The sequence below is a fragment of the Solenopsis invicta genome, chromosome 4 (assembly GCF_016802725.1).
Source record: "Solenopsis invicta isolate M01_SB chromosome 4, UNIL_Sinv_3.0, whole genome shotgun sequence".
NCBI lineage: Eukaryota > Metazoa > Arthropoda > Insecta > Hymenoptera > Formicidae > Solenopsis > Solenopsis invicta.
Window position 1 is genome coordinate 23,086,032 of NC_052667.1, and position 11,260 is coordinate 23,097,291.

Here is an 11,260-nt window from a genome sequence, read left to right on the forward strand (position 1 = left end):
ATCAATTTTACTATAAAATCGCGCGAACTCTAACAAGGCGCAAAATATAGTTCGACGGAAAATATACACCACGAAGCTTTTCCCTGTCTTTGCATTTTCGCCGATGTAACATCCTACTTTATAAATCCTGTAATAAAAGAGAGTCCTGACGTTACTAACCGATCGTTATCCCAGTCGGGAACTTTACAATGAAGTAGTTCGTAACTTCTGTTCTGATCAGGCTGCATCCCGAGGAAACAAAGTATATCCACGACGGAAGAAAATCGTTACCTCGCCAGCCGCTACTGCGCACCGTCATAAAGCAAAAAGAATACTTACTTTATAAACATATTTGCCTCTCTCTATCTTTCGCAGACTTTGCACACCGTTTGAAAGGTAGACTCTTTGGATTAATAAATAGATGGTGCTTTTAAGATCTTCCGACGAGAGGCTCGAGTCTCTCTTCACATTTTTTAATTTATAGCATGTTGTTTAGTCATCTATTACAATTGACGTTGATAGCAGTTATCAATGTGATTTTCAATCGCTATTTTAAATGATATTGCTTCATGTCTATCAAATATATCACAAGCTGTCTATGAACGATTCGCACATATTAACCTTTCACAGATCAACCTGTTTTTCACTGCTTATTCAAACCAACTGGGTCGCTAGCAAACAGATGTATTTTTCAAAGAGCTTTTTTCAAAGGTCTCTAAAAAAATCCCGAAAAAATCCTGGTACACACTCTTTTGACTCTTGGCAATACGATTGTACAATTATATAACTCCTAAAACGGTTTTTACTTTGTTTTTGTATACGTGAACGAATTTGAAGCAAAATCGGCAAAGTAGGAAAATTGTATCGTTGTCAGTCTCGAATGATCCTGGTCTGACATTAAACGCAAATATGAAAGTCGCGAAAAGAAGAGCGTTAGAAAGAAAAGTAAGCACATAAAATTTAGCTGACGATGTTAAATAATAATCAGCAGTCGATTGTTAATTAAATTGATCGGTACCATCGGAGCGTCGGGTCGCAACGCTACCAAGATTAAATGCTGACGATCGTAAATCTTTGCTGTAAAAGCTAAAGAATCGTGTCTGATTTATAACCCGCAGTTAAGTTAACGTATGGCGGTGTCGAAAAAGCTGCGGTAATATATGTCGTAAATTGAAAAGTAACCTCTACCGAGGGAATGCGCGGACTGACCTGTTAATTCTTGACGATCGTTTTATCGAGTCTTACTTAATTCAGCGTGCCGTTGCCCCGCTTTACTTAGCGCCGCGCGGAAGAGGCTGCCCACGAGAGATAATTAAACTCCCGGCTTGGCCCGAATGCCCGGCAAGTATTAATGGAATTTATAATGGTCTTTTTGCGGAAAGGTGGGAGGGGGGAGGGGGGACATCTTAAGCCGGCGAACCGTGAAACTCTTCCGCTCCCCGCGGGCGCCACCGTTTCTGAATGACGATGATTTTGAAACGCGATAACGGCTCTCTGCTGCATCATTAATAAGATGAAACCAGAACAGACTGAAACTTGCTAAGGTAGATCTATATAATATATGCGTGCAAACGAATACGTATGAGTCTTGATAATTTTGGCATGCAAATTTTTAGAAATGCCTTCTGTCCACCTCTCTTCGATCGCGTAAGGAAGATTTCGCCTGAACGAAAGCATTTAAATAGATACGTGACTATTTTCTCATTCGCGATCGCTCGCATTTCTCTGGAAAATTTTCTCTACGAGTCAATAAAGAAAATTTATCTCGCGATTTTAAGCTGCTTTCACGAAGAAAGCGCTTCCTCGCCGATTGTGCCACGATTTACCGTACACCTTGTATAGATTTATAACCGCGTGGTGAACTCGCCGGATACCTTTTGACGTCAACGATTTTCGAGATCGCCGAATTTCTTCGGAGTAGTAGATTCGATTCGACGGGTTGGTGGCGCGGTGGTTTGTTATGCCGTTACGAACGTGCCGTTACGACGACGCGTTCTCGGAACACTCTTATTCCTGTCCGGTGGCGGCGTCCCGGGATGAATTGGATTTTTACGACCACGAAGTAGGCTAAGGAAATATGGGGTGATAGGTGGGTGGCCGCGACGGCTCCCGGATTCGAGGGAATGAGCGACCGCGCCGGCCAGAATCAAATAACAACGCTTCCTTGGGAGTGCTTCGGCCTCAGTCGGAATAATAAGGAGCCCACTCCCCCGAGATCGACAAAATCGATCGCACCCTATCACGTCCATCTCGCATTATTGCCACCGGCTGTTTCCGACAATCCGCTCCACTATCCCCTTCCTCCCCCCTCCCCTCCCGCCCCTCCTTGTGACAACGTCTGAATGTGGCTACGCTTGACAGAGGATGACTGTGGCCCTGGTGCTCAGGACCGAATTAAAGATTTTTTATAAACGAAAGCCAGCATCCCTTATAAATGCGTTAAGCCTGTGTGCTTTAAAAAAAAAGTGCAGTGTAATTAATTTCACGTAATTAATGATAGATAATATTTTCACCTCTTTGTATTTTTATTTTTACATTATGCTTTTTAAACGCTGATTAAGTTTCCCGTCTTTGTCTTCTCGTCTTTCGTGTATTGCGTTATAAACGAATTTGAAATTTAATTGCTTCAAATTTATTATAGCGACAGATTCGTTGCAAAATTTCAAATAAGGCGATCAGAGATGTGATTCTCACTTAGATCGCCGTCTTAAGAAAATTTCATACGCGCGCGCGGAGAATTAAAAATTGTTTCTCTCCCTCGCGTTTTAATTCCGATTAATTTATCTTCCTCAAAGGTCTTTTTTCAGCTTTCTCGATCTATTACTTATTATTTCGTAGCAACGCTGTTGTTGCAAATAAACAGAAGAGATAGGCGATATATACGGACCGCAAAAGAGATTCTACGTGTTCTGTTTCTGAAATTGTCGAATTCAAATGCTTTTTCGTCCCGAGCGACGCGCGCTCGATACTATTTTCGTTCGTTTCGAATTTGCAAAACCCTACCAAGACAATATCGATCCAGCCCTGTAGATTGCCTGGTATTGGCAAGACGGCGTCGAAGGAAAATTGCGAGGGAAGATAGAACGGCAGTGGTGACCGGAATAACATACGCGCCGATAAAATTACCCTTCTTCGCGGTGTTGCGTGTGGGAGGAAGTAAGTAATTTCAGGATCGTCTATTTTTTCTTCGCGGCGCGAAGGCGGGAATTTCATTTGTCACTTCCGCGAGCGAGGGCGAACCGGAAGGCACGTGCAACCCTTTCGTAGCCGCGGCGGTGGTCCTAAAGCGCGCGGCGATGAATCGTGTGAGATAAAAGGAAGGAAGGGATGAGGAGGAAGAAATAAAAGGAGGAAGAAGGAAGAGAGCGAGGCGCGGGGGGAGTCTCGATACGGGGAGAGAGAGACTGCTGGGCGTATTATCGTTCACGTAAATGGAATCATTGAAACCACGTGCGCGCCGTACGTTTCGCCGTTCATATATCATCTCCCGCAGTTTTCTTCCGCCCCGCGATGATCAATCGTGATTATTCGCGTAATATACGGGGCCCGTGCACGCCGCCTGTGCGCACTCGCGCCCCGTGATTTATTCTTTCGCGTTCTCCGCTTCGCGCGGAATAATCAGTCTGACCGCGCGTGTTCTCAAAAGAATTTGTTAAACAGCCCCCGCCCTCCCTTCCTTTGGCTCGTCTCCCCGCATTTTGCATTTCGGAGTCGCCTTAACGCATTTACGCGTTCTCGATCCGACGTGTGCTTGCCTTTGAGAGTCAATGGTGCATGCACGGGGTTAATTTTCGCTCGCATCTCTGATGCGCCTTGAAAAATTAATACGTTGTCTGACGCCAAACGGCTGCTCTTCTCCCAATACCTCTCTCTCTCTCTCTCTCTCTCTCTCTCTCTCTCTCTTTCTCGACATTCAAGCTGCGCTCTCGTTTCTTCGGGAAAACGGCGCACTCTCTTTCTCGGCGCAACTAAGACCTCTTCCGGCTCAAAGGACGGCGTCTTAATTTCATCCTTTTAAGCAAAGCTTCAGCGACTAAAATTGCATCTCAGCTATGCCTACGCCGTGCATAAATATTTATTCCATTATAGTCTTCTCATTATATCTATATTTTTGGAACGTCACGTCGATAAATTAGCGTTTCTCTTTACGTAAATATTAGCACGCCGGTCCCGTCAGCTAAAATGTTAAAGATAATTACAGAATGTTCACAAGGGAATTCGCTAACCGGGGAATTAACGAACGATCTTGTATCAAAGATTTACCTCGAACGTACGAGTATGGATTAAAATGTAATTAAAATCGTTAAATCGTTCTCATTCGTCTCCTCCTTAAACGTTCGCTAATTTAATGTAAACAATGAGACGCCTTCTCAGACCGTAAAACGGCCAACGGAGCAGTTTCTGAATTACTTAAATCGTTTCCTTTAGCATATAACACCTTTTTAGCGCGGTAATGGTGAGTTATACACTATTCAATGGCACGTATAACCTCCGCAAGTGTGCAATTCAATTTCTGCCAGTCTATTCGCGCGATAGCGATCGCGCTGGTCCCAATACGTGACCCAATATGTTCGCCGAAGCTTAGAACACCTCGCTCGCTCATTGAGCTAGACCTATATACACGCAATCTGCCCATTTATTTGTTCTGCCTACACTTCTGAATTACCGTTGCTATTCGTAGGTAATAACGCTTTCGATTACATAAGCGAAAGGCCGTAGTGCCGAAAATCTAAAGTATGATACGTACCTAGAAAGCTTAAATAATGTATAATTTGCATTAGTTTCAGAAAAAAATTTTCCATATTTACAATTTTATGTTTCACGTATTTTTGCGTGGCAACGCGCGTACCTTTATCTCTCTTATGCAGCAGAAAAGAGCAAACAAAAATGTTCCCTTGAAAAAAGGAACTTTCCATTAAATTCATTTAATATTTCAAGAGTTAAAATATAATAAACCTGTTTCTAATTGGAATCGCAGAGTAAAAAAAAAGGGAATTAGAGAAACTTTTAATTATACAGTTATGTAGCATTAATAATTAAAGAATTTCGTGCGATGAATAATTCCCCACGCGTACTTCGTACTTTGCATAATTTTTCGCGTTGAGGCGGGTGATGAAAGTGAGTGCGAGATGCGCCGTAAATTTGTAAAACAGCAAATGTTTATTTAACAATTATAACTCGACGCAAGAGGTTGACCCCTGGGTTAAGTGTGTTACCGTCGTGTATCACACTTAAGTTTCCTTGACGCCTTCAGTGGTGCTTGTAACCGCCGTATGTACCGCCGTGATGGTTATTACCGCCGGAGTTGTGGACGTGAGCAAAAAATCCTCCGTGCGGGTCGGCGTGGTAGGTCACGGTTCTGGTGTTGCCGCCCGGTTCCTTGACGGTGTACTCGCCGACGACCTTTTTCCCTGGCGAACGAAAAACGGCTCTTGCACCAAGTGCGCGATGGATACGTTGCTGCGACCGCTCGCAAACGTGCATTAATTGCGAAGAATTAAATACACGAGCGTGTCATCGATATCACTGTGATACACCGCGCGCCGTTCGCGTATTATGTTACGTCAATGTCGAATACGCGATGTTAGATTAAAATGGAGCGCACCGAAGCGCTGCGAACACTGCCGTGTAATCTGACCCCGTTGTTTATAATCTTTAACTACCGACGCACGGTTGTGCAAAATTAAAAAAAAAGGAGAAAAAACAACAACGTGAATGACGAGTAAAAAAAACACTGCATCAAGTTTAAACGCGCGGCTCTTCGCTCTCCGCTAATTGCGATTCTGAGCTGCAGGTTCGAGTATCTCCCCTTCGCCCACGGCGAAGATCCGCCGGACGAACTTTTATCGAAATTTTTCAGAAACTTTCGGTAACATTTAGACCGCAGCATCTTCCACGCTGTTGCGCGAGCATCGTAAAAAATTCAACAACTCTTTGCGCGATTATATAAATTTTAATAGGTTTGATGCTGAATAATTTACGAAGTTTAATCTATCGTTAAAAAAAACCGACTAAACTAGAAAAAAAATAATTAGTCGTGTACATTAATTAACATTATGCTTCTCTAAATAAAAAAACAAATATGAAAAAAAAATTACAGTACGGAGATTCAGCGTTAATATAAATGTAATAATTTTAGTAGTAGATTTAAACGACTAATTATGCAATTATGCATCGCTGAAAATAATTATGTTGAAACATTAAAAATTTTATATTAAACATTTAAGCTGGTTGTTAAATGTCAAATATTTTTGCAAGTGCATTATCATGCGTGTTATATAATTATTTTGATGGTTTAATATAAAATCATTTTTTTTATCTGTATCTAGCTAAATTTTTAGATAATATAATAAAATTGTTCTTTCCGTGTACAGATACCATTGCGTTTTTAATTACAATGCTGCTTTTTAATGCTTTGTTCGTGAATGTTTCTACAAAAAGTGTTTGTATGCGGAAAGAATAATTTTACTCTGTAGCATCTAAAAAATTAGCTGGATATTAATCAGAAAATAATTTTACGTTAGGTCATAAAAATAATTATGCAGGACGCCCAAGCATGATAATGCTGCTGCAAACAGTTTTGACTTTTTAGTAACCAAGTTAAACATCTGATACAGTTTTTTTAAATGGTTCCACGTAATTATTTTCGAATCTGTGTTTTAACAAAATAGTTCTTTACGTATACACGGGAAAAAAAAATAATTTCACTGAAGTATTTAAAAATTTAAACAGTTTTGAAAATAATTTTATTAAAGAAAATAATTTGTAAAATAATGATGGAGAACGCTCACAAGAAGTTTTGGAGCTATTAGAATGTCAAAGTTTTTAGGAACATTGCTTGAATGTGTTTTTTATAATTGTTTCTGATGAAATTATTTTCAGGTTTATATCTAGCTAAATTTTGAAATATACCTTAGCAAAACCCTGCTTTTTTGTAATTAGAGATTCGGCTTACCGTCCCTGTGTTCCTTTTGCCCATGGTAATCGCCAGTGTGATGATCCTCGATTCCGTATGCGAACTCGTATTTGGGATGCGCGACGTAGTCTACATGATGATGGCCATGCTCATCGTGGACAATCACTTCGTGTCCGGGCCCTGCAACTGGTCCATGAAAGTGCGCGAAACTGTGAGCGTGCCCTGCCAATCCACTTTGGATCGCTGCAAGGGCCACTGTAGCCAATAACAGGATAAGCTACCGACAAATTGTTACCATTTACATGCACGTCTGTCCAAAGCACGAAACAAAGTTTTGGATTTTACACTCAGAAGTATCTAGCAGATCTAGCTACGGCCGATCGTAAGCGGTAGCTTTCTACCTCGTGGATTACAAGGAACTATGATAAACAAGTTATCATGATAAAAAATCGTATTACACAGTTTAGAATCCGACAAGAGGATGCAGCAAAATAAGATGTATAAAAGTACATTAAAAATATACAGATTGCAAGAAAATCGAGAATACTTTATTTCAAACAGTCAACAAAGAAAGAATATGTTTTAGCCTTTATAGAAATTTATGTAAAAATTTTCTATTATTTATAAAATATTATAAATATTAAAAATTAGATGGAGACAGAAACGTACACTGAGAAGAAAAGTTATTAAATTTTAATAAATATTTTGTTTAATACTAGAATCACTAATGTAATTTAAATTTTTTTATTGAATAAATATTTATTTACATTTGATAAATTATATCATTGCAAGCATTCAAATAAATTTTCTTCTCAGTGTATGTATCATGGTCGGATTATATTAGTAATGATGAATTACATATCGAGCTTGGATGGACACAAACCTTCATGTTCATGCTTCCAATTCCTAAAGTGCGAGTGATACTTCTGTCGATACCGATGAAAGTTTATATAGCTCGCACCAGCGTTCATTTTTGCCGGGAGAATTTCGCCACCGTTGTTTAGCGGACGTACGAAACGGTCCCTGCGAATGACAAAAACATGACGTGAACCAATCGCTTTCCTATGCATAAGATTGGGCACTCCCTGCGATGAAACGCCGCTGTAGCCACGCATGTGAACGCCCGTCTCGTTGAAACAACAATCGATTTCGCTCTATCGATTGCGTTACGGAAGTTTTTTTTCCAAAAGTCTCGAAACGATTGACTTTCATTTGCGATTGTAGCTGAGCATCGAAGCGCGCGACGGCAATATTTGAATACGCTAATGGATCATTCTGGAGAAGAAAAAAAAATTAGCTCAATATATATATTCGAATTTCTATATTTCTTTTTCTGAAAGATTTAAAATTTTTACCTTGTTTCTATTTATGATTATAAAAGATTCAGATCAGATTTAAAATAAATATTTATAATTGAAAATATATTGGAAGCGGATAAATTAAATGAGCACAGAAAATTACGACAAATTTATTTATTTAATTTATTATTTTAATAATAATATACTGTAAATTTTATGTTTTATAAATTTGTAAAATACGAGAGAAACAGGGGATTTATGTAAAGATGAAATATTTACAATGTTAAATTATTTTTAATAAATATTGATTCTTCATACAAGCAAACTTTTATTTCGAAAGAGTTTGCGCTACATTAATGGTTTAATCTGCAGATTTGCTACGATAATAATCTTTTTAGAGAATACATTATCACATACAATTACAATCCCGCTACAATTTTTAGATGACTCACTGATTTCGGAAATGGATTGAATAGCGCGTAGCAATTACTTAGTCGCGATAAAAATAGGCAGTAATCGATAATTAGATCAGCACGCATGACTGCTATTAGTTTAATAGTCACCGTCGTCTTCCAAATCGCAACGACTAGTCTCATTATCGGAAAATTTCACTCGCGCCGAGCGTAACAATAACCTATTTACGCTACAAATGCATTACACGTGTAACGCGCACCGTGATGAAATTCAAGCACGTGATACGCTTGATATCAGAGATTTAACCTTCTCATCCGTAACTCCGTTGTCTCCGCGCCGCATCGCGCCGCGCGCCGGTCGGAAAGGCAAAGTGAACGCGCGTCACGGGCATATCCGATGCTCCAAATAAAGTCAAGCTCTCCAATATCAACGGATCGTCTCGATGCGAAACGGAAACCGTTTTAATCACCGATTTCCAAAAAAGGCGGCAGCTTGAGCTTCGATCGCTACTTTCATACGTATGTATGTGTACGTACACATCTGGGAAACGATCGGCGATTTCGCTAATTGCAGAAACAGCTGCAGGCGAAGCCTTTGTCGCAGGCGGTCCCGATGGAGCCGTAGTGCACCGAGTAGATTTCAGACTTAGGAATAGCTGTCCCTGGAGCTGTCTCGTGTGTCTGAAAAAGAGCAAACTCGTGCAATCAACTCGTAATCCGCCCGTTTGCTTCAGCAACAACTCTATCGACCCGCGCTGGACGTCGCTTCGTGGATTCGTATTATACATAGGGGAGCACATCGCATCGCACTAATGACACCCGGCTTCCCTTCGCACATAACTTAATTTAATTTGTTACTTCATACTGTTGATATTGCCCCGCTGATATTCGTGCTGATCTTGATTGATCGAACGGCAAATGGAGGGTGACAATTACCGACAATTATGTTTAATAAATCGAGAAAGCGAAACAATAGGTTTAGTTAATGTTAAGCACACTCGGTTGCTCAAATTTCAAGCAGCAAAACGATTTGAAGCTCCCAATCACTCGTCGCAGACGAATTGAATTACGAATGACAGTAGCACAAAAAATTAATCTTACACACACACATTAATCTTGCCCTTCTAATTTTTTTCCACATTAATTATTTAAGGAGGAACGATTGATACAATCTTAGCAAGGTGATTTATATTACGGTGAATATAACAAATATTCAAATTTTAGCATGTATTTGTATTGTATTCCGTGAGATCACACTATTGGTTTTAAATGAGTAAAATTAAATTATTAAACTATTTTTGATAATCGTTAATAAGATTTTACATATTTGTATATTCTTAATTTTGCGTTAAAAACCTCGGACATGACTGTACAATTAGCTAATCTGCTTATGTACACCTGGAACCTTACAACAGCTTGGTTTTTAATTAATATCTTTGTAACAATTTTTTAAATATATTTTTTTATTTTTTGTTATATGTTTTTAGTTTGTTATTAACTAAAGTTATCTTTAGTTTACATACTTTTATTTTTTTATTTGTAAAAATTTACATGGTAAATGGAATGAAATTTTTAACACAAAAAAGTTTGCTCTAACTATTGATGTAATTTATACGTATATCAAAGTTTAAAAAGTAATATATAATATCAGTCGTGTGATGCCGAGTATACAACTCTAACTTCAACTTTTATCTTAGAAACTATACGATCAATCGGTTTGAAATTTTAATATAACATTACTGCAGTTTTGCTTTAAACAATATTTTATATAATTAAAGCACTTTGATTTTACGATTGTACTTTCGTTAAAAAAATTAAATAAAAATAAAAATTAGTCGCTCTTCGTTTCTTTCGATCCAACGACGAGTGATCATGAGCTTAACTTATCGTCTCAATTAGTAGCGTATAGATAATAAAGATCTTGCAACAGATTAGCGATCGCACAACGGTATAGGTCATACGTTTGGCATTACAGCGGCTTTGTAGGAGACAGTGAGTTATCGGACACGGAGATATCGCCGTCAAGGCACGGGCGAGAAATGATGGTGCACTCGAACGGCGCGCGCGAGACACGCGAATATAGTTTTAAATTAAACAGGTACCACCCTCTCTCACATTTTTCTCATTGCAAAGTCACGCAAACTTGACATCATGCTCATACATGCGTGACAATCTCGTGACGATCAGAAACAGCAACATCTTCCGTCGACGCGTCGCCGCACACAAGCAGCGTAATCGACATGTGGGTGCGCGGCATTATCTAAGCTAACTATCAGTCTCATACGCAGATTAGCGTCCGCGTCCAAGACAGATTGCGTCGTATCTGATCTTGTCTACGTGACCTTATCAGTCTGTTGAAATGTACTGCCATTTTCCCTTATCTGCACATTCTCTTTACGTCCGTCCTCTTCCTTGTGGAATTTAACTAAGGATAAGAGGGTGTGTCTAATATACCCTAAAATATGTTCTTAATTTAGAGGAAGGTGACGTGTCTGTATTTTTGATCAACTTTGATGTTTTTCATCAGAGTGGAAGTTTTATTTTGATACCTCAAAATACAATTCTGAAATATTTTTTCAAGTATTAACACTGATATATATTTTTTGAAGATTGAAATTGTTATTTATTATAGACTTTTTTGACATTAGAAAAAA

The 11,260-nt window shown here is 39.1% G+C and overlaps 1 non-coding gene across 1 annotated transcript; it reads right to left on the minus strand.

Moving 5' to 3' along the window:
- Positions 1-4,598: 4,598 nt before the first annotated feature.
- On the minus strand, positions 4,599-7,193 carry LOC105194936. The gene is made up of 2 exons (XR_005574647.1): positions 6,935-7,193; positions 4,599-5,390 (listed from the first exon to the last, which is right to left on the minus strand). It is a non-coding gene; the product is annotated as a cuticle protein 19 (transcript).
- Between the last annotated feature and the right edge of the window lie 4,067 nt (positions 7,194-11,260).